General features: G+C 37.5%; 1 protein-coding gene and 1 pseudogene across 6 annotated transcripts in view; both read right to left on the bottom strand.

The window, feature by feature from the left end:
• NPAS3 (neuronal PAS domain protein 3) overlaps positions 1 to 23698 on the bottom strand; it is an 865020-nt gene that overhangs the window by 766977 nt on the left and 74345 nt on the right. The gene's annotated exons all lie outside the window — the stretch shown is intronic.
• Positions 9740 to 10581, bottom strand: LOC111552849 (annotated as a pseudogene). Its single transcript, XR_004229016.1, has 2 exons — positions 10504 to 10581; positions 9740 to 10449 (listed from the first exon to the last, which is right to left on the bottom strand). The product of XR_004229016.1 is annotated as a platelet-activating factor acetylhydrolase IB subunit gamma pseudogene (transcript).

Genomic DNA, 23698 nt, shown 5'->3' on the forward strand with positions numbered 1-23698 from the left:
CTTTAATGTTGACAGTCAAACACTTTCCTTCAAAATATCCATAACAAGCCCAATAGTGCATTTTACTTTACTAAAATATACTCTATTTTCTATTATGTAGACTATATAAATGTAAATACACTTTCATTTTAAATACCTAAAGCAACAGCTATATATTAATAAATATGTATTAATATGATATATATTAGCTCTATTAATATATAGTTTTACATATTAAAATTCTAACTTTGAAGAATATTTCCATATATAAGATCATCTTTCTTCTTATTTTTTAGCTGAGTGTACCAAGTTGGTACCAACAAGTATAAATAAAATTTATCACATTGTAATAGAATGAGCATAAAGACTCAAGGTTTTATTTACAATGTTACATGATCTTTTTGGAAATATTTTAAGACAAAGTGTTTTTATAAACTATTAATCCTACTTTAGAAACATATTGTAATTTAGCTTCTAATTTCATGTAATAATACATAATATTTTCAAATCCAAATTCTATATCTTTAAAGTGAAAAAAAGCAAATAAGAAATAAACATTAATCCCACATAAAAATAACCTTTCATTCAAATTAGAAGAAAAATCTCCATTACATAAACATAAAAATGCAGTGATTAAAAGCCATTACATTTATCCTTAGAATTACCAATTATCTGATTTATATTTGTCATCACTTCAATTTATAATAAATTGTTTTTGATACTGTGTTTTCAAATAACGCCTCGAAACATTATTAAATAAATGTAGTTGTTTATTATGCATAAGGTTCAAAGGTTAAAGGCCAGTGGACATTTGTGCCTATAATAACAATCTTGTTCTTAATTTAACAATTCACTGCATGTTCTTAACACATTAAAGGAATGTCAGTATACCAACAATAGGAGTACATACAAGCAGAGCTTAACACTTGGCCAATGTTAGAATGTGATGAGAGGTAACTGATATAGCTGTGGACTGTAAATATGGGAGCTATCATTATTTTGTGATGTATGATAGCTCTTAGAGAGAGTGGTCATCAGTTAAGCACATGAACCACTGGGCAGAGAATATATGTGACACTGTGGGCATGATATACTAATTTTCTAATAGGTGATGGATATTAACTGGTTCACAGATTTAATGAGAACAAAGACAATATGTAGTATATACACATATACAAATAGACACACACACACACATATATATATATGTGTGTATATATATTTTTTTTTTTTTTTTTGAGGCAGGGTCGCACTCTGTTGCCCAGGCTGGAGTGCAGTGGCACAATCCTGGCTCACTGCAACATCCACCTCCCAGGTTCAAGCAATTCTCATGCCTCAGCCTCCTGAGTAGCTGGGATTACAAGCCCACCACCATGCCTGGCTAATTTTTGTATTTTTAGTAGACATGAGATTTCACCATGTTGGCCAGGCTGTTCTCGAACTCCTGACCTCTAATGATCCACCTGCCTCAGCTTCCCAAAGTTCTGGGATTACAGGTGTGAGTCACCCACGCCTGGACCAAATAGGCCTATATATTTAAGTGGAATTGTGATATTAATATATTACAATTGAAAATTTAATTTTGTTTCTACTTTTCAAAATGTTTTGAAATCTACATTTCTTTGTCAATATACAGAGATTGAGCCAAATCACCTCTTAGAGTTCTTATTTGATTTGACAGTCTGCCTTGGCTATCTAGAGACTATAGGCAAGCTGAAACTGTTTGGGGACCAAGAATGAAACAAGCTGTAATTTCCAGTCTGAACCAAAGTTTGAACGTGGTACCAGTAAAAATTCTGACTCAGAAAACCCCTATATATAATACAAGCTCACATGATCAAATTGGGACTTTGCATTTATCTTTGTTTAAGGTCTCCCAGAAGCAGTCCATGAGCTCAAGATTTGAGCACAAATAATTCGTTTGGAAGTAACAGAAGCACTGGAAGGGTATGGAGAAGTGCCACAGGGAAGACAAGGCAGCCTGTAAGAATATGCAGTCAGTGCTACCACTGTGGACCACTGGAGCTCAATCTTGCCAAGGAACTCTGGGAGTCCGTGTAAACTGTATATAAGGATTAGCACATCCATAGAGTGGAGAAACTGGTGTACTTACATACCATCTCTGTCAGTCCATGCAGACTGTGTTAATTCCCTGGCCAGGACTTCAGCAGTCAGAGAAAGCCTTGGAGTAAGAATGCTAGCAGTTAGAAGTCGAGTTATGGTCACTAATCACATGTGCTGTGGTGTTCTAATGCACTCAAAAGCTCCATAAAGAAATAACCCTTAGGCATGCTGGCATCCTCCTGGAAGCCTTTATTTCCTTTTGCCTTGAATGTTGTAAGGTTGTAAGTACCTTCTAATTGGTCTTCTCATGTACCTACTCTCTCCATTTCTATCTCTCCTATGCACCACTGATAAACTAATCTTTCTAAAACCCAGTTCCAATCTGTCATTGCCTTGCTCAGAACCTTCCCATGATTTCCCTTTTGTCTGCAGAAGTCAGTCAAATGGTCAGTCTGGCTCTCTTCAGCCGCATCATGTACAATCCTCCTGCATTTATCTTGCATTCTGGTCAACATGAGCAGTCACTATTCACCTAAACAAATTTTTGTCCTTATTCTTAACTTCCTGTTCAGTTGACAGAATCTAGACTTCCTCATAGTCTATTTCAAAGGGTGCCTACAGTCATCTAAGAAGATGAGTCTTCTTCACATGGGCTTTCCTTCCATACTGTCCCAGCATCTGATTTCCCTTTCTATGCTGGCATTTATTTGGCTTAGCATTGTGTCTACTTATATGCAGCAAATTATATGTCTATTACATACTGCTCTGTGAGATCAAAATCTTTGTTTTAATCACGCTGTATCATTTACCCTACCTGGAACAATCTGGAGCATGCAATAGATGTTCACAAAACACATGGCAAGGGCCAAGTGCAGTGGCTCACACCTGTAATCCCAGCATTTTGGGAAGCCAAGGCAGGGGGAATAACTTTGGGAACTTTGGGAACCCAAGAGTTTGAGACCAGCTTGGGCAACATTGTGAGGCCCCATCTCTACAAAAAATAAAAAATTAGCCAGGTATGGTGCACACCTGTGGTCCCAGCTATTCAGTAGGCTGAGGTGGAATGATCACTTGAGCCTGGGAGGTGGAGGCTACAGTGAATCATGATCACACCACTGCACTCCAGCCTGGGTAATAGAGTGAAACCCTGTCTCTAAAAAAACAAACAAACAAAAAAGCACATAGTGAGCTGACAACTACAAATGTAGGAATGTGCCATGTGTCATAAAAAAAGAACTGAACTTGGAGTCTGGACATCTAAGCTATAGTCATAACTAGGCATATGGCATTGGTATCCACTTAACCGTTCAGTTGCCTCATCATAAAACTGGATAATAAACTTCCTTTTGCTACACATTTCATATAACTAACTCAAGAATCAAATAAATTAATATCCATGAAGTTGCTTCAAGATGTTTAGTGACAGAACATGAGAAGTTACTGGTATCGTAACTTCATGAAGGTACTGTCCTTCAGGTGATAATGGAAATAACACCAGTCTGCTGCTGAAATGCTGTGAGTAATTTTACCAGTAATTGTCCTGATTGTGCTTTCCTCAATTTTGGCTCTCCTTAAAATCAATGCCTGCATGTATAAGTTGACTATCTGGAGAGGGGGTTCAGCATTTGAGTTCAGTTCAGAACGGGGTTAACTGGCCTCATATGGAGATTGAATAAAGAACCTTGACTTCATTAACACCAGGCTTCCACCAGCACAGTCAAACAAGTGTGTGCGTGGGGGTGTGTGTGCATGTGTTTGCATGTATTAAACACAAAAAATGTCTATTAAAACAAAGAAGAATTAAGCCCTTCCTGCTTGTCTATAGTACATACGTAGGTTATTTTCACAGAATGCACTTGTGTATACGTACAGATAAAATACATGCATGTCCTCATCCTCCATTCTAAATGGCATACACCGACTTTACAGTATACTCATACACTGGCATTGACACACCTTTTAAATATTACTAAAAGGCTGCCTTTCTACAGTGTATTAAGCAGCTGCTTGCATATGAGTATCTTGTTGTCCAGAGTGACAGCTGTATTTTCGCCTGTTTTGACATTGAGTCTGATCTGGGTGAATAGCTCATATCCATTAAAGTGCTATTACAACACTGAATGACTGCCAGAATACTTCCTGATCAATTTTAAAAGCCAGCTAGCTGTCATCATCTAATCGCAACAGCAAAAAACAAATCTTTGGGGAATAAAATGAGATTTTTAAACATTTTTAAAGCAGTGTATTAAATATAATCCCTAAAAACTATTTGAATAAGAATTCTAAGCTACAGAAATAGGAAGGTGGAAATAATATTTTCTGCACTCTGAAACCCTTACACTTGCATATTGGCAGGCAATCTCAAATACTCCTTAAATTTACCATTTCGGCAATCACTGAGTTTGAACTCCTGCCATTACATAACTTAATAAAGCAGCACTGAAAACAATCACCACCAAGTGCGATTGTGCTCACCATTAAATGTAGTTCTATAAAATTTAAGACTGAATTCAATCATCTTTCTATCTTTGCTTCAATGGTTGAAATCCAAATGTTCAGGTTTATTTTTTACTTTCCTCAACAGCCAGACAATATGCATATTTTTAAAGCTACAATGCCAGCATTTTAGATTTGCATTTATTAAGCATTGCCAAAGGGAGGTACAACTCACTGAGACAGTTAAGACCACTTGAATCAACAGTTTAATTGCGGAAGTCTGATTCAAAGTTGTAATTCTGCCACTATTAAACGAACAATATCAACAAGTACATAATGTATAAATTGGCATAATCCATTTGGAGGGCAAATATTTTAAGGATGTAGTTTGTCAATATAATTAATCATCTGGGATGGTTTTTCTTAATGGGCAGCACTCAGTTCTTCTCATTTTGGTTTTGGCATTCAGTATTTTCACACCACTATTATGCCAGTAATACTCCCTCACAATTTGGAATGGGCTGTCTTAATTACAGAAGTGAAAAGACCCAACTCCATTTGATCACGAGGTTCAGTGATCCACAGTTCCTTCCAGGACCACGTGCCACAATGTTGAAGAGTCTGAGCAAAAGACTAGAAACGCTAACATTCCAACTCACATTTTTTTTTTTTTTTTTTTTTTAGACGGAGTCTTGCTCTGTCGCCCGGGCTGGAGTGCAGTGGCTGGATCTCAGCTCACTGCAAGCTCCGCCTCCCGGGTTTCCGCCATTCTCCTGCCTCAGCCTCCCGAGTAGCTGGGACTACAGGCGCCCGCCACCTCGCCCGGCTAGTTTTTTGTATTTTTTAGTAGAGACGGGGTTTCACCGTCTTAGCCAGGATGGTCTTGATCTCCTGACCTCGTGATCCGCCCGTCTCGGCCTCCCAAAGTGCTGGGATTACAGGCTTGAGCCCAACTCATATTTTATAGAGTGTGACAAATAATGAATACTACATCATATTTTTAAGCCCCTTCAGAATATAAGTCTCTTTAATAAAAGAGAACTATAATGGAAATACTGGGCTAATTTTTGGAGATTCAAAAGCTCTCCTAAGAAACTGAAACTTATGCTACAAATAGTCTTCTCCAGATTATTAGATGATCCCCTTCACTTTGATCGAAGTCTCCCTTAATTTTTTACTTTAAAAGATTCTCTTCACTTCTTGATTCATTTTTAAATACTAAAATCGATATTATTCTAAGAAACGGACTCTATCCTCTTCCCCACTTAAACAGTCAGTGTTCCCCACTGCATAGAGGAGAAAGGCCCCGTCACTTCACCTGGCATGCCAGTCTTTCCAGCGGTGCTGTGAAAAATGTATCCCTACCCGCCTTACTCCTATGTTCCCTCCTGTCTAGCCGCATCACACAGTCCCCTGTTCTTCCCCAACTCCGGGCTTTTCCTCTACTCTGCCTTTGCTCCTGTTACACCCTCTTACTAAACCACTTTTGATCACTTCCATCTAATCAAACTCCTCAGCTGTCTTCAAAATACCTCCCCCATCGTGGGTGGTGGGAGGGAGAGCATCAGGAAAAAGAGATAATGCACGCTGGGCTTAATACTTAGGTGATGGATTGACAGGTGCAGCAAAATACCATAATACACGTTTACCTATGTAACAAACCTGCACATCCTACACATACACTGGAACTTATATAAAATTAAATTTTAAAATATATATATATATATATATATATCTCCCCCATCACCTCAAAAAAAGTCTCCCCCATCATCTCCTCCATAATATTTTCTTCAACTTTCCCTGTAAGTGTATTTCTTTATTTCTTGGTGTTCCCACTGTACCTGTACACAACTACTACTCCAGGCCAGGTACACATGACTATTTTACCTATTTATCTATCTGCCTATGCTAACTGCCATAGATACTAGGTTCAGATGGGAATTATATAAATATAAATTCCACGGAGTCCAAATATATCCCCAAATGACAAAATTGTCTAACAGCGAAACTCCAGCATGAAAAAGAAAAATAGTAGCAGCAGAATAATGTCTATAGCACTGAGTTTTGTGTTTATTTTGTGGTGGCATTCACTCACTTGTTATTTTTTATCATTCCCACTATTGTTCAAGCTTTTGCCTTGTAAAGTAGAATTATCAAAACCCATCTATCACAGTTTAAAAATAGGGAATAGCTGGGGTTTAGTCACAAAACACAACACAGAAATGACACAGTAAAATGTCAATGAATGACATCAAGGCAGAAATACAGAAAAGATCTCAATGTTTTTTCAAATCCGCATGTTATTTTTAAAGGGAAAGCTACTGTTTATGAGCTGTAAATGTATTTCACACATGGAGACAAAGACTAAGTGTTCCAAAGTCAGAGAGTAAGATTCATGACAGAGACTAAAATGTAACCTACATGATGGTCCAAGGCATGAGGCACTAAGTTTACCCCCTAGAAACTTCTTGAATTTAAAAAAAAAAAGGGATATTTTATGAGTAACTATATGTTAAGTGAAAGTAGTCTAGGTTATATTAGTTTGAAAACTCACTACTATATATGGGATTTTTTTCCTACTTTAAGTTTGACTATACATTGGACATAGGATCATGTGATATACAAAAGAAGATACAGGAAAAGTTTTAACTGAGATCAGCTATTTGTGCCAATTCCCATTTCCATGATATCCAGCCTATTACTCTCAGTACAAGTTAGTTCAGCCTCCCCACGTACTGTTAAAAAATATGTATATTGCTTCTGGGAGATCTACTGCCCCTTGTAAATTCACGTATTAAAGGGTAGCATAGAAGGGAAAGGAATCTATAATAGAGCTGTTTATAGCCAAGTACTAAATCATATGATACAGAAAACAAATGTAGATGGCTTGAAGGGTGGGGGAGAGGCAAATACATTACCTCTCCTCAATGGGCATTCATAAAATAAAATGGGATCCCCAAGCTGCCAAAATTAAGTGGAAGCTGGGCTACAAGAAAATTAAAGACAGAGGGAAAGAGAGAGAGAAATACCAACTTAACCTAATCTGAGTAAGTAGTTTAAGTAAATGAGCCTTTAAAAAATGAAATTCCTTTCTAACAAACTCATTATACCAATATATATTGAGAGAGAGAAAATAAAAGCTTTAGAAAGAAAAGGCTGGAAAATCAGGCCTTTTCTAGCTTTTCCAATGATTCCTATTCCTCCTGATTCAGTGCCCAAGCACGTCTTTCTCTGAACTGCCTTGCTATTTTGCCAAAAGAGAAAACTTATTTTCCATCTATGTAAACTCCTAGAAGAGGAGGGAGCAGGAAGACTACTCAATTCAGCCCAAGAAAAATAGGGCCCTTGTGCCCATCTCCAAGTGTCTGGCAGTGGCCCAATTCCCTGCCAACGCTGGTGGTCCAGGCTACAGGCTATGATCTGACCTAGGAATTAGAAGCGTTTTGCTAACCTCCCTTCACTGGGTCAACTGGAGAAAATGATACACTTACCAGGCAGGAAGGAAGGGCATGAAGCACATCACATCTAACACCACCCCTTTCCCTGAGCTGGCAGATCCTAGAGAGTCCCTGGAATTTAGCTACAAAGGATTAAGCCTTGCTAAACTCTGTAATAAGAGGAACAGCTTCAATGTAACGGGGGAAAAAACGGAAAGGGGTATCCGGGAGAAGGATGAGGAACTCAAGCTCTGAATCCAAGAAGCCAAATCTGTTGTTATTTACATCAAATGTTAATTAACAAAAGCAATAAAAAGGCATACAAAAGACTAGCAATATATTTAAACTAGCTTTCCGATGAATGAGTATACTACAGCTAAGAGACAGATTGTACAGTAGGAGTGAATGAATTGGAAGGAAGAGTAAAAAGGACAGTAAAGTCATTGTTAGGAAGAAGTAAAATCAGACAGGAAAGGTTATAGATTTTGATTCTTCTTTAGCTCTCCACAAAATATGAAAAACCAGCAAAAAGAACACAGTGAACAGAGAGGAATGAAAAAAAAAAAAAGGAAAATCACTTAGCTCATTGTTGTTACTATGTAGACTCCGTTAACATGAGTGACTTCTTCCCAAACCATTCACATGAACCAAAGTTAACTGAATAGCCACTGGATCCAAAACTACGGTAAAGACTGCAGATACAAGGAGGAACCATACAGAGTCCCTGTCCTAAGGTGGCTTACATTTACTGAAGAACAGTTGATGAACATATAATTGCAAGTGAGCAAGGTAAGAGGTACACAGAAAGGTCAAACCAAACTTGAGGTATCTGAGATGTCCCAGAAAGTGGCGTCTATGCTGAGACCTAACAGTTGAATCGGGGCCAGCCAGAAGACTAGGTATGGGAGGACATGCTATGTTTTTGAATTGAATAATGGTCATCTTATGTAAACAATGATTTGAATTTGACATACACCTCTTATTGAGTTACCTAAAATCAACCTGTAATCTTGTTCCTTTTATAGTAGACAAGAGAATAGACTGCTATTAGCAGTGAAGGCCTCAATGAAGAATAGGAAATTAAAACATCTTATTTTAAATAATCAAATTACAAATATCTCTTTTTCAATATTTTGACAATTCCCTATGGAACCTACTTGGCAACTGTGTTAGTTCATTCTCACACTGCTATAAAAGCATATCTGAGACTGGGTAATTTATAAAGAAAAGGGGTTTAGTTGGCTCACAGTTCTGTGAACTGTACAGACTTCTGCTTCTGGGGAGGCCTCAGGAAACTTACAATCATGGCAGGAAGCAAAAGGGAAACAAGCACATCTTCACATGGCTATCAGGAGAGAGAAAGAATTAAGGAGGAAGTGCCACACACTTTTAAACCATCAGATCTAATGAGAATTCACTCGGGATCATGAGAACAGTAAGGAAGAAATCTACCCCATAATCCAAACACCTCCCACCAGATCCCTCACCCAACACTGAGAATTACAATTCAACATGAGATTTGGGTGGGGACACAGAGCCAAACCATACCATAAGCCTATTAAGATCTCCCTGATATTTCCTAGCCTGGCTTGTAGGGGATAACCAGCAAGTTAACACCTGAACTATATCTATGATTGGGAGTAGGGCAGATTAGGAAGAAAGAATTAATACTGATACCTACTGTGTGCTTCATGCTTGGTGTGTTATATGTATTACATATTTAATTCTGGCAACAAGCCAGCAACGCATATACTGATATTCCTTTTTTTTTTTTTTTTCACTGAGGAAGGAGAGTTCAATGTTGTGGGAAGGCAGCAGGATGCTTAGGGTGCGGGCTCCAGCAGGGGCGCACCTTGGCCCTGGTCTTGGGCCAGCAGACGCAGAAGCAGGGAGTGCAGAGCCCGGCAAACAGGTGTGTAGCCTAGGCGGCTTAGATGTAGGTAATCATACATGTCATGGTGGCTGATGGTGCCATCTGAGTGCACAAAGCCAGGGTCGGCATCTAGGAAGTGGGCCCGAGGGTGACCAGCCAGTGCTGCCCGTACCAGGTTATTCACCCGTCGGTTCTTCTCCCGAAGTGGATTGGGATGCTGGCCTCGCGGAAGCAGACCCAGCACCACAACCCGGGCCTGGGGCTGCCGCTCATTCACCAGTTGCACAATGGCCTTGATGCCACCAGTCACCTGCTCTGCTGTGTGTCCGTGGTTGTTGGTGCCCACCCAGACCACCACAATCTTGGGCCGGATGTGTTCCAGCTCCCCATTCTCCAGCCGCCACAGTACATGCTGTGCCCTCACCACCGATGCCAAAGTTAAGTGCATGCAGAGGAGAAAAGAGCTCCCGCCAGATCTCGCACTGGTGCATTAGCCGGACCAAGGAGTCCCCGATGAAGACGACTTCGGGTTCCTTATCTTTGCTGTCAGCCACGAACCGATGGTGCAGGGACATCCAGCGCCCGTCGCCCTGTACGTCCTGCACCGGCGTGGGCTTGCTGGCTGGGTTCTCCTGTCGGCTCATTTTGGCGCCGCAGCTCCCGCGGAGGACGAAGGCCGATACAGGGCGCCGCCTCCTCTCCAGTGACAGAAACCTTCACTTAGGAGGGAGGTGGAATCAGGAACCTTCGCTTCCCCCGCGATGGCCGCGCAGTGGGCTCGCCCGGCGCTTCCGGCTCGGGCCGCGGACTCCCAGGCCGCGCACCGGGCACGGGGTGGGGGGAGGGTGATATTCCCATTTTTAAGATTAGGGCACAAGACTCAGAAACTTAAGAGTGCTTTATCCAAGATCTTACAGTCAGTCAGTAGCAAAGCCAAGACCCAAACCTAGATTTGTCTGATCCCAAAAACTTCCTCAAAATCATTTAAGCCAGCTGCTTTCTACTTTCGAAAATCTCAGGGATCACTGTACCTGTGCAGTAGCAGCCTCCTGTGTTCTCTCCCTCTTTTTTTTTATAAGCTTCTTATTTTAAAATCTATGAAGACACATATGTTACTTTTATTAGAGGGCATGGAGGCTCATTTCAAGAGCACCCTAACAATTTAGATATGCACAAATAGGTTAAGAATAGAATAGTTTAGAGAGCATAGCTATAGGATGTAGTTTAATGGCAAAACTATATCGGATTTATAAATCAGATTTTAAAACCATTATATGGGTATTGTGGTCTATAATATTGAAAAGATCCATTTTCTGCATGTTTGGTGTTTTCTGATTACAAAAGTAATACATTTTCATTATGAAGAGTTTGAAAACTACAGATACACATAAACGAAGTAAAAATTATCCATGATCCCAACATTCAGAATTAGCCTATGTGAACATTTTCATTGGTGTATTTCCATATTCTTAGGTGTGTGTATTGAGATACATGTAATTTTCAAGTAAGATAAAAATTGTGAACAATGTTTTGTAAATAACTATTTTCATTTAACATTATACAGTAAGCATTTCTCTCAATCCCATAGTATTCAAAAACATGATTTTCAATTAATTGAAGGTATCTTATTGTACAGACTCATGCTGCTCAATATGGTAGCCACTAGAGACATGTGATGATTTAAATATATTACTTGGGAGGCCAGGCACAGTGGCTCACACCTGTAATCCCATCACTTCGGGAGGCCAAGGCGGGCAGATCACGAGCTCAGGAGTTTGAGACCAGCTTGGCTAACCTGGAGAAACCCCTTCTCTACTAAAAATACAAAAATTAGCCGGGTGTGGTGGTGGGCGCCCATAATCCCAGCTACTCTGGAGACTGAGGCAGGAGAATTGCTTGAACCCAGGAGGCAGAGGTTGCAGTGAGCCGAGATCATGTCACTGCACTCCAGCCTGGGTGACAGAGCAAGACTCTGTCTTGGGGGGGGAAAATATATGTGTGTATATATACACACACATACACATACATATATACACACATATACATACACATATACACATATACACACACACATATATACACATATATACACATACACACGTATATACACACACATATACATATATTACTAGAATGTGTATTGCTATTGTTCTGTCCAAAACTCCTACCAAGTTACTCTTCTGCCAAAAACAAACTAAAGTGTCTGGTTTTCCTTCAATTTATCCATACTATGAACATCTAAGGGCCACATCAGTGTCCTTTTTTCATCTTTGCACCCCAACATTAGTGGCTGACATACAGTAAATGTTCAATAAGTATTTGCCGAGTTGATCTAAATATATGCCTATGTGAGACCCACTGGATAATAAGGCCAGACTACAGATGGTGGATTTTTGCATGCTCTGTAAATACATGCACAATAAATAAACAAATCTAGGCTCTCAATTGTAATATAGTATTTAAAAATGCAAAAGAATACTCAAGACAAAAGCTCTATCATTATTTTATACCAAAAGCAGGAAAAGATGTTTCCTAAAATCTCAAAACTACTAAAGGATTTTAATGTCTAATATGAAAATGATGTATTCTGAATACTCTTCCCATACACTTTACCAATGCTACATTCAGGTTATTATAAAACTAGAGAATCAATCCACCTTTATAATGCAGTTTTAGAATGTATTAGAATGACAATAATTGTTAACAGCCTACAGATCTATTTCCAGCAGCAGAAAGCATCAACACATGTATGAAAAAAGGTGATTCTGACTCAAAGTCAAATTAGGAAATAAGATACATAGAAGAAATATGGAGATTAGGTCACACCTTCCAATGAAAAAAATATTCATTCCAAAAGTGATGTCATGGGTCAGCATTGAATCCAAGTATAAGGTTAACATTTTGTCTCACTAGAAAAAAATGAATTTGACCTTGTAATATTTATATCACACAAAAAATACTGCAGACAGATTTCTTTCTGAAAGCCTTCAGATTGCTTCTTGTCAAACCGTCTGTGTCAGAGATGTGAAATGTGATCTTAACTGGTAGCCATATTTGATGGTGGCAGCACAGAAGACAGGACTGGGAAAGGTTTTAGTGTGGCCTCTTTTCTTTTTTTTTTTTTTTTAAATTTGTGTTTGCCATTATTTTTGTTATGTCTGCTCAAAGAGTGCAGATGTCTTTGAGGGCAGCTCTCAGGCAGAATTGCTTCTTTTTGTAAAACTGTTAACAGTTTTAGATTAAAAATTTAAAGGCAGTAGATTCTGTCTGAACTCAGAAAGGCAAAGTCACCTACCTCAACTTTTGATAAAGCACAGCAACTCACTGTAAAGCAACCACAGAACAAAAACTTCCAAACATGACACTGGCAAATAAAAAGCTATCATGATTTTGATGAATGTTAATAATAGTAAAATATATTATTTATCCTTTTAAATATTTACAATGAATTAGGGGAAGGAGAGCATTACAAAGTTTTTAAACAGGCACTAATTAAACAATGAGTTGGGTTTTCTTATACAAAAGTAATATTTTTTAATCTCCAAGAATGTATACTTTCTAACAACTTTAGTGGAAATGCCCTGCAGGATAATATTTAAGCAGGTTATATAGACTTTTTCTTCAAAAATCAAAATATATGCTCCAATGTATTTTTCAAGTTATTTCGTATCGACTTGTAACCTCTATCTTCATTATTTTCCCATAGGCAGAAAGTTTATGCCTTATATTTTGTAAACAAAGGTAAATATACCTTTCAAAGGCCAATCACAAGATTCCTCTGACATGGTTAAATATGTAGTAGGTGAGCAGGAGGCTACAGAGAGGCAGCCTGGTGAATAAGGTGGGAAAAGTACAGGGTTTGGGATCTGATAGATGCGGGTTGCAATGTCCAGCCTGTGACTTCCGCCATACCACCTAACCTCCACAAGTCTCCATTTAGTTTCCTCATCAGTGCACTGGGGATGATAATACCTCCCTTGACATGTAGTTTTATGGGATAGCCTTTACAGGTATAAAATACATATCATAATCAATCGTAACAGTTATTGTTCTATTACCACTCCTGCAATTAATATATTGGCTCTTGCTATGAGAACCTAATTGGTAAAAGCATGTTACAGTCAACAACACAAAATATCTTATTTATTATCTAAGTTAATGTTAAATTAAATATATACAAAGACTAAAAGTGCCAAGGGGCTCAGAAGAGAAAGGAACATTAGGGTGCAAATAATTAGGGATGACTTCAGTGGGATGGGACTTGATCTTCGCTTTGAAAAATAGGTGGGATTTAGGAAGTTTAGAGGGACAAGAAGGTGGGTGCACACATGTGAAAGGCATTTTTATGTGAAAATCTCTGGTTACTAAAACCATGTACAGCCCAAACCAAATGTGTCTGTAGGCTGGTTTTGATGCCTGGGCCATAATTTGTGACTCCTAATGTGCAAGAAATACACACATTTGGAGAAAACAAGGAAACTACTCAGGGACTTAGGTGAAGGTAATAGTAAAAATAACTCCCACTTACTGAACAACTGCTATGTGCCAACTGCCCTCTGTGTCTCAATTTCCTCTTCTGTAAAATGGGGATAGTCGTTCTTAATTCAGGGAAATCACCTAGAACATTTCCTAATCTTTGTAGGCATTGAAACACTGGCTTTGATTTTCACGCTGCAGCTGCTGCTGCTGCTCCACTACCAGGCCCTCTGCAAGGCACTTTCCATAAGGAATATCCTCTACTTCTCACGATAATCCTTCAAGCCACATAGCAACAGATTGGAGGCAGTGGTTAGAATAGAATAGAGTTGAACATACAAATGTCGGACCTGGCCAGGCACAGTGGCTCACGCCTGTAATCCCTGCACTTTGGGAGGCTGAGGCAGGTGGATCACCTGAGGTCAGGAGTTCGAGACCAGTCTGGGCAACATGATGAAACCCCGTCTCTACTAAAAATATGAAAAATTACCTGGGCATGGTGGCGTGCACCTGTAATCCCAGCTACTCAGAAGGCTGAGGCAGGAAAATCGCTTGAACCCAGGAGGCAGGGGTTACAGTGATCCGAGATCAAGCCACTGCAATCCAGTCTGGGCAATAAGAGTAAAACTCCATCTCAAAAAAAAAAAGAATGAAAAATGTTGAACTTGATATGGTAAAAGGAATCACTGATGAACAGCTTTAGGCAGACCAATATTTTTTGAAGATTGGGGTGGCAGGAGCAGGCTAGCTGGGAAGCAAAAGAGCCACTGAGATCCTTGCTGTCCAGGCAATGAGATTCTGAGAGGCACTTTGAGGGTTGTAGAAATGGGGTGGAGAGAAAGGGATTCTGATACCAAAAAAATGGGCATGACATAATGTCTTTATGATTCACCACCATTTATCAAATGCTTAAAATGTGCCAAGCAATGTGTTCAACGCTTTTATGCTAATTATATCACTGAATTTTCCCTGCATTACTCTGGGTAGTTACCATTAACATTTGCATTTTTCAGATGAGTAAATTGGGACTAAAGTTTACATCACTTTTCCACGGTAATACAGCTGGCTAGCAGTGGGGCCAGGATTTGAATTCAGATTTGTCTGACCCCAGAACCAGCCCTCTTGGCCTCTACACTGCCAGTTCTCGTATGGCAATATTTATGATGATAAATACACCATCTGGTTGTAAGAATTAATTGATATTGATTTCTTTGTTCTTCAGAATGCATCTCTTTGGTATCTGAAGTTTTACTCTGTACTAGATATTGTCAAGGCATACCCATTTTAAACAAAGAATGCAAATTCTAATTGCCAGTCATCAATATTTTGAAAAATATAATACTGACAAGACATTTCTGTCAAGGTATATACATATCTGTGGTGGTTTTCATGAAAATAAACTTATTCATGAAAATAATGATTGTTCTTCTCCATTGGGTCCAGGTTTGTAATCAGATGGAAAAGAGACTCATATAAAGGCAAAGCAAAAGAAGTTTCTATATGGCAAAATCAAAAAGTTAATTTCATGAAACCAGCTGTTTTAAATGGGGTTGTTTTGAAGGCATTGTTCATATCTATTTAAATAGACCCCAGCCTGACCAAAATGTTAATCTGTCACTTCTAACTGATCCTTTACAAAACCTTAGACCACTGCTTACAAAGGAATGTAGTTTATTACAGTTGTTGCACTCCAAATGAATATTGATTTCAATCTCAGAATGCTATGAAAGGACTTGCATCAATTACACAGTACATCAGAGTCATAATGCAAGTTACCTAGTTCCAATGATGCACACAGCAAATCAATCATTCACTTTCACACACCTTTGACGAGACACCAGCCACCAAGAGCTTCCTTTATCTAAACCTTAAAATAATCCATGCAGTGCAAAGTGGTGATAGAAAAGGAAACCATCACTAGTTCTTTTTTAAAAGCCATAGGCTACTGTCAGAAAGCCATTATAATTACTCCCTTTCAAGTGGGCTGTGTGTTAATACAAATACAAATGAGGGGGTAAAAAAATGAAGCCTTAATGACAGCATTATGAGGGGAGGTTTCTCCTTTACATTATTTATTTATTCAATGGAAAATTATTTGGCAATTATGATAAAGCAACTAGAGGACAATGACTTTCTTTTGAATCACTAATTAAAATGCTGATTGCCCATGGAGTGAGATGTGCAGTTATGGTCAAACAAGAACTTTCATTGTGCTAAACAGCTTGGGCTGACCTGACACCTGGGTGGGGAGGCGAGGTATGAATCAAACACACTTCATTACTAAAATCAGACTCATTTTTATTCAGCAAAATTGTAACAGAATGTTATGAATCTGGGCAAGATAATACTGTAGCCAGTAATCTTAAGAGATTAAAAAGAAAGAAAACCCAAGTTCTAAAATGAATAACCTTATGAAGTCTAAGAGTATATTTGATACATATCAAGTATCTTTTGATGTGAAAGGTTTTTTTTTTTTATAAATTTGCACTTCCTGTGTTCTTAGCTCTCTCTACAAGTTACCTTTATGTGCATACAAACGTCAAAGAAATGTCACCTTCTTAACTCAATATAAATGCTCTTTAAACACAGATGATTTCCCTTCAATAAGGGAAGAAATGTCTTACAATTAATTGTGAAGAGGAAATTGCCTTTCTTATAACCTAATGAATTCAGAGCTTTAAATTTTACTAACTAAAATCATGGTTTTCCCAATAACACTGAAATACTCATCATTTTTGAAAATGAAAAATATATTTCTTATACTTTCAACTTGTTTATATTCTTAAAAATTCAATTAAATTTATAAAGTTAAAGGAGAGTAGGTGCCTTTAACCAGTAACACTCATCATTAGAAAATACATTCTTTTCAAAGATTCAGTCTCTCACAGAAGAATAAATTTTTAGATTTAGATGAGAATTGAGAGCTCATTTACCCCCATCCAATTTGGAAATTTCCTCTATTGTATCTCTCAGAAAGTCCTGCCTCTGCCATGACTTGGAGAAGATGATGTTTATTACCCTGAAAAGACCATCCCACTTTAAACGGTTCTGAAGGTCAGCAAAAAAATGCAAAGGTCAAATTGGACTTCCCACCACTTCTACCCTTGGAGCCCATTCTGCCACTGGAGCATCACAAGATAGATCGATCCCTCTTCCAAATGACACCCTTCAAATATTTTAAGACAGCATTCATGCTTCCTTCAAAGTTTCCACTTTTCCAAACTTATTATCTCTAGTTCTTCCAGCTAGTCCCTTTGTAACTTTGTGTCCACCTCCACAATCCGTCCCTCTTAACAAACTGGAGAAAAAGAAAAAGATACATATTCTAGATATGGTCAAATTATTCAAGAGTAATGGGACCAGTTTCTTTTTTTGTTTGCTTGTTTTTTCTGTTTCTAATTTTTAAAGCCATGACACGACAATGAATCATATTCATCTCACAGTCAACGAAAACATTTAGATCAATTTTATGCAAATGATTTAATAAAAGTACAAATTTTATGAACTTTACATTTATTGCTCCTGGATTTCATTTTCTTTGTCCATTATTAATCCTAATGAAATCTATTTCTGTCTACTTGATGCTATTTAATCTCTCTAAGGCTTAGTTTTTTCATGTATAAAACATTTAGTACAGTAAATTCTAAATAAGCACTAGCTACCATTTAGGGAATATTTCACAAATGAAAAAACTAAGGCACAGAGAGGTTCAGTAATTTTCTCAAGGTCACTCAGGTAATGACAGGGCCAGGCTTTAAGTTTAGACCACCCTTAACTCCCACACCATCAATGACCATTCCTCTTAATTTTCTGACTTGTAAAACATGAACAAATGGGACTGTGATAAACTGCTGAACAGAACCATATTGAAGCAGCATCTCTTTAAAGACCAGACTTCTATTTGATTAATTTATCTCTAGGAGATCATTTGCTCAAAAACCCATAAATCCCTCACCATACAATACATGTATTCACAAAATGCCTACAAGCAGAATATAATTTCTTATTTCTCAGTGACTTGCAAAAACTGAGATACACTAATGCCCTGGGAATTTTTCTACTCTAGGTTCAGTAATCATTTTTTTAAAAAGGAAATGAGGTTAGCTTGGCATCCTGGCTGGCATCTAATGACTACTGTCTTTTCTCAAGAGCGTCAATTCATCCATTTAGTAGTTCCCATCACAGAATATGTCTAATTTTAGGCATCCATTTGTTTCAAAATATCAGGAAATTGGCTCATCTCTCCTCTTTTCTGGATTTTCCAAAGTTTTCCAAGAGTGATTCCACAATCCCAGCTGAAAATTCCATTAGTGCCATGAGATGAATCTGTAGCGATTTAAGGCAGCTAGGGGCTCATTTAGAATCTCTACACTTACTTGAGGTTTTCAGGTTCTTTTAGTTACGGTTGTGCTGCCCTTTCTAATTTGAAAAACCATTATCCTTTACAGAGAAAACAGAAATTAAATAGAATTTAGTAGTGTTTCTTTCTCTGTAGTCATCTTTTAACATTATACCATCTGTTCCAAACAATGCAAATCGGCAAATATTTATGAAACGCCTGGAATGTGCAAATATTTTTTATGAGAATGAAAGGAACACAAAGATGACACAGTGTGCTTAAAAATTAGGAAGGAGGTGGGGCAGAAGGCTGCAAGGGGAGTTACAGAGAAATAAATGGTTAAGTATTTTGTAAAAGAGAAATGAATGCACAGGAGAACAAAAAAAAACTGCTACAGGATCCCATAGAGAAGGTGCCAATTAAGCAATGGGTTAGGTCTCTTTTTTTTTTTTTTTTTTCCTTTTTTTCTGTTTCCATACACAACTTTAAATCTTTTTTCATGGTTCTATATTTTACATGTGTACTCTGAAAACTGGTGTGTGATGCTTTAGACAACCACTCTCCTTTTCTTTTGTTATCAATTATTGTCAGAATTTTATTATTAGAGCCTCCCACATCCACAGGCCATCACTCAATCACCTTTTCATTCATTCATTCATTTATTCCATGAATATTGCTATGTCCACTAAATACCACCCAGTCTTTTACAGTCTTAAGTCATGGAATTACACATATCACATTTTTAGATTATCTACCATGGGCCAATTGCTACAGAGCCACTAGCTCTATATTTAAGGGGCAAAAAAATTTTTCATTTGTATTGTTTAAAAATCTGCTGCATAAATTCTCAGTTACAGTTCTAGCTATATACAGTCTTCACTTGACCAACAAATTCTCCCTTAATTTAGAATTAAGTTGAGAGTATTCAATTATTCCATTGTTTCCTCAATCATTTGAGAGATTGTTTTTTAGGGCAAAGCATCAATTTTTCAGATTTTGGGAGACAATCCGTAGAGATGAAATTCCCCGACATTACTATACCTACACAATGGACAGTTTTACAATCCCAACAATTAAAACATTATTGATTTCAAAAAGTAGCCAAAAACTACTCTTTTCAATTATCTTATCCATACTCAATCTACTCAAATATGTTCTGATACTTCTGGGATTTAAAAATATTACTTAAATACTATTTATATTGTCAAGGTAATAGATGTTTACTGTTCAAACATTTAAAACTATAAAGAAGCAGAAAACAATTACCCACAATTTTACTGCCTGTAGGTAATTTCTTTAGCATTTTAGTGTATTTCCTTCTTGAGAATATGTAGGAGTGTGTATATGAATACACACTTGTCTGTGTATGTATATATATTCTGTGTGTGTATGTGTGAGTACTGCATGTGCATCTATATAATACATAGTGGGTCCTCTGCATTTTTTTAATCTGCTTCTTGCAAAGAGAAAGGTTAGTCCTTACATTGTAAGCCCTTCCCCTTAATCCTTGGGACAAGATTGGCTCACACTCCTTATGCTGTAATTTAGTTTTCTGCTTAAAACCTCTACTTTATACTCAGCATACAGATATCTGACGGTATTAATTCCATCCCCATTATTACTATGGTTTCCAGAGAATTTTCAGGACCTTCATTCACCCCTCCTTTTTGTTAGTCAGTTATTAATTTTAAGTTTTGCTTAGTTTTATTTTCTTCTCTTTACTAGCCCCATATTTCAATTTAAAACCCTCTTGGTCCTAACAACAAGCCACCCATGAAGGTCATTCTTCCCAGTCCTGAAAACTTGAAAAACAGAAGAAGATAGTTCATCTCAAACCTTGTAAGTTAGAATCTAGAACTTCAGAGATACATTCTCAAGCCTTTCTAACCATCTCACTCCTAAATACATTGATCAGCAGAACCGGTAGCACCCCCGGCTTCAAAGAGATTTAACAGACCAGTCATTAATTCTCATATTCTTACTCCAAGAATGTAGTCTATATTTCATAAAGCCATTTCTGATCTACATACAACCTCCTGCCACTTCCCAAGAGAGACTACTGCCAGTATCTGGAGTGTACCGAGTAAGAGTACTCTGCAACTCAGCACCTGTGAATCCTCCTCACTGCTGGGCACAGTACAGGGCAGTGCTTCCTCTGAAGGCCCAGCTCATGCTCCAAGGGAGTCTCCCACATCTGCTGTGCAGCTTTGGTGAGGCAGAGGTACCTCTTCTCTTTCCATGTGGAATCAAGTTCCTATGCTCACCAACCTCTTGATACTGGTTTATAATTTCCCGCTGATGTTCTTTTCTTCTTGGAATGTTTATTCCATTCATTTTGCCCTCATCAAAAAATAATCTAAGAAGTAATGTTACTACCCAGGTACCTAAAACAAGCAAACCTTCTCTTTCCACAGTTCAACAAATTTATTTACTAAAAAGAATAAATATGACTTGTTATTTTAATATACTAAGTTTTCACTATGTGTCATTTAGTCATTTACGATATGTCATATATCACATTGCAAAGACTATATTCATAATTATTTTCATAAAAGGATGTGATCATTATCTGAAGATTAGTTCAAATGAATGGTATAATATTTTATTACAATTGTAGCATTTGAGTAGCTTATTTTATATTGAGGATACTAATTAGACATGTATCTCTACAACTTTAGCAGGAACAAAAAACAAATTTATATTTCTCTACAATTATTTATATATTTTTCATACTAAAAGCATATTATGAAATAGAATCCTTGAACAAATAGTATACTCGATAAATAAACAATTCCCTTCATTATCTGTGTCTCTGCCATAAAAATGCATCTTAGCATCCTCCCCAAATTACGTGACAAAGTAACATTTTAATATTAGCTAAAAATTAACATATTTTTCTTTGCCTTTTCTAAACAGATTATGGGAATAATTTTTTAAATATGCTTTTCTGATTTGAGTAATACCTTATGGGAAGTAAGGAGTAAGGTCAGCTCTACTGATCCTGCACTTAAGATGTTTTAAATTTTTTTTGTTGTTCACTTGGACATATATAGAAAAATGGAAATAGTTTTCTTTCTTTATTCAGCTTATTTTATTGTGACATTTCCATGTTGTTACTGACATGAAAAGAAAATGACAAAAATTCTGGAGAGCAGTTTGACAATATTTATCCAAATTTAAATGCATACTCCACCTCTCTAATTTATCCTAACAAATCTAGTAACTGACACATACACAAATGCAAAAAGATATCCACATCATTGTTTATAAAAACAAAATATTGAAATCAGGTTAAACATCCATTAATAAAGAACTGCTTACATAAAATAATATGCAGTTAAACAGTGTGCAACTATAGAAAATGTTGATGTAAAGATTTCTAAAATACGTTATTAATTTTTTAAAAGCATAGTAAGATCAACATGTACAGTAAAATGTATTTTAAATGCATGGATGTATAAAAAGTTTATAAGATTATCACCAAATTTTTTTAAATGTTTATATTTCTGTGAAGTGGGATGACAGGCTTTTGTCTTTAAATTTCTGTACACTGCGTGGCATACAATAAGTATGTATTACATTTAAAATCAAAAAAGGGAGATAGTAGAACTATCCAAAATGTAAATTTCCCTTTAAATTCATTATCTTAAATTAATGGAGCCAAAACACATGATTCCAAATTCCATTTAAGACTTTTTCTTTTAATAGAAATGCTAAGTCTGGATCATTTTAAAACATTTATAAGAGAATCTGACATAAACCTTTAATAACTAGAAAAATAGACAAGACAACCTCTAGGGATAAAGAGCTCCACGTATTTATGAAGTAACAGCCAACATTCTCATTTGTTGTATGATGAAACCATCTAATCTGATCTGTATGTATTCTTTGGGTATGGAGAAACTGAGTGAAGAGTCTAATACTTTTTCTAACTTACTTCACTCATTGAATCAGTATATCTTATTAGCAAGCAGACAAAGGTCCAGTGGAGTTGACTTCGAATGTGCTAGCCCACAAGGGTATGGACAATTTTCAGTCAGAAAATCCATCTATTCCCACTGCTTTCTCAGTTCCCAAGAACACTCAAATTCCACTAATCATGATACTAATCAACAGATCTGAACAGTGAATTCTCTTTCATGCTTTGCCACTGTTCATACATAAACATGTTAATCAAAAGATATGACTTTGGGCCAGGCGCAGTGGCTCACGCCTGTAATCCTAGCACTTTGGGAGGCTGAGGCGGGTGGAATGCCTGAGCTCAGGAGTTCAAGACCAGCCTGGGGAACATGGTGAAACCTCATCTCTACTAAAAATACAAAAAATTAGCCAGGCATGGTGGTGGGCACCTGTAATCCCAGCTACTTGGGAGGCTGAAGCAGGAAAATGTCTTGAACCCAGGAGGCAGAGGTTGCAGTGAGCCGAGATTACGCCACTGTGCTCCAGCCTGGGCGAGAGAGCGAGACTCCATCTCAAAAAAAAAAAAAAGATATGACTTTGAGGCCGAAAACATTATGTACTTTTCCTGATACCATTTAGTTTGAAGATTCTCATGGGGTCTAAATCTGAAAAGTGAATCTCTAAGTTAAAAGACAGAAAACAAAAATCATGGTTCCTGCTATTTAGCAAGTTAATAGTTCTCTTTAAACTTTGGTTACATGCACCAATACATGCCTTCATTGCAATAATCAGCCAATATTAGAAATTGAATATCTGAAGTAGATAGCAACTAAAAACTTTGTTTTGTGCAAGTAGGGGTCTCAATTCTCTTCCACTCTACACCCCTACCACTTGAGAAAAAAAGTTAAAACCTATAATAAGTGTGATAAAACTCACAGTGCTCTTACATCATTAGTGAAATTATAAGGGATAGGGCAAGGCTGTTTTTAATTGTTCTGTGCAGAGGCCTGGATGCTGGAGGGAGGACGCAGGTTGGAGAGAGGAAGGTCAGTAAAGGCAGGTACAGCCCCAGGTCTCACTCAACCTGAGAAGCACCACTTCTATCTGTTCTACATGCTGGACTCCTGTGTATGATTTTATTTGGAGAAACAGGCCTATTGCTAAGGGGGGAAAGGAAGAAGAAGAAAAAAGAAA

Source organism: Piliocolobus tephrosceles, chromosome 6 (genome assembly GCF_002776525.5).
Source record: "Piliocolobus tephrosceles isolate RC106 chromosome 6, ASM277652v3, whole genome shotgun sequence".
In the NCBI taxonomy this organism is placed as follows: Eukaryota; Metazoa; Chordata; class Mammalia; order Primates; family Cercopithecidae; genus Piliocolobus; species Piliocolobus tephrosceles.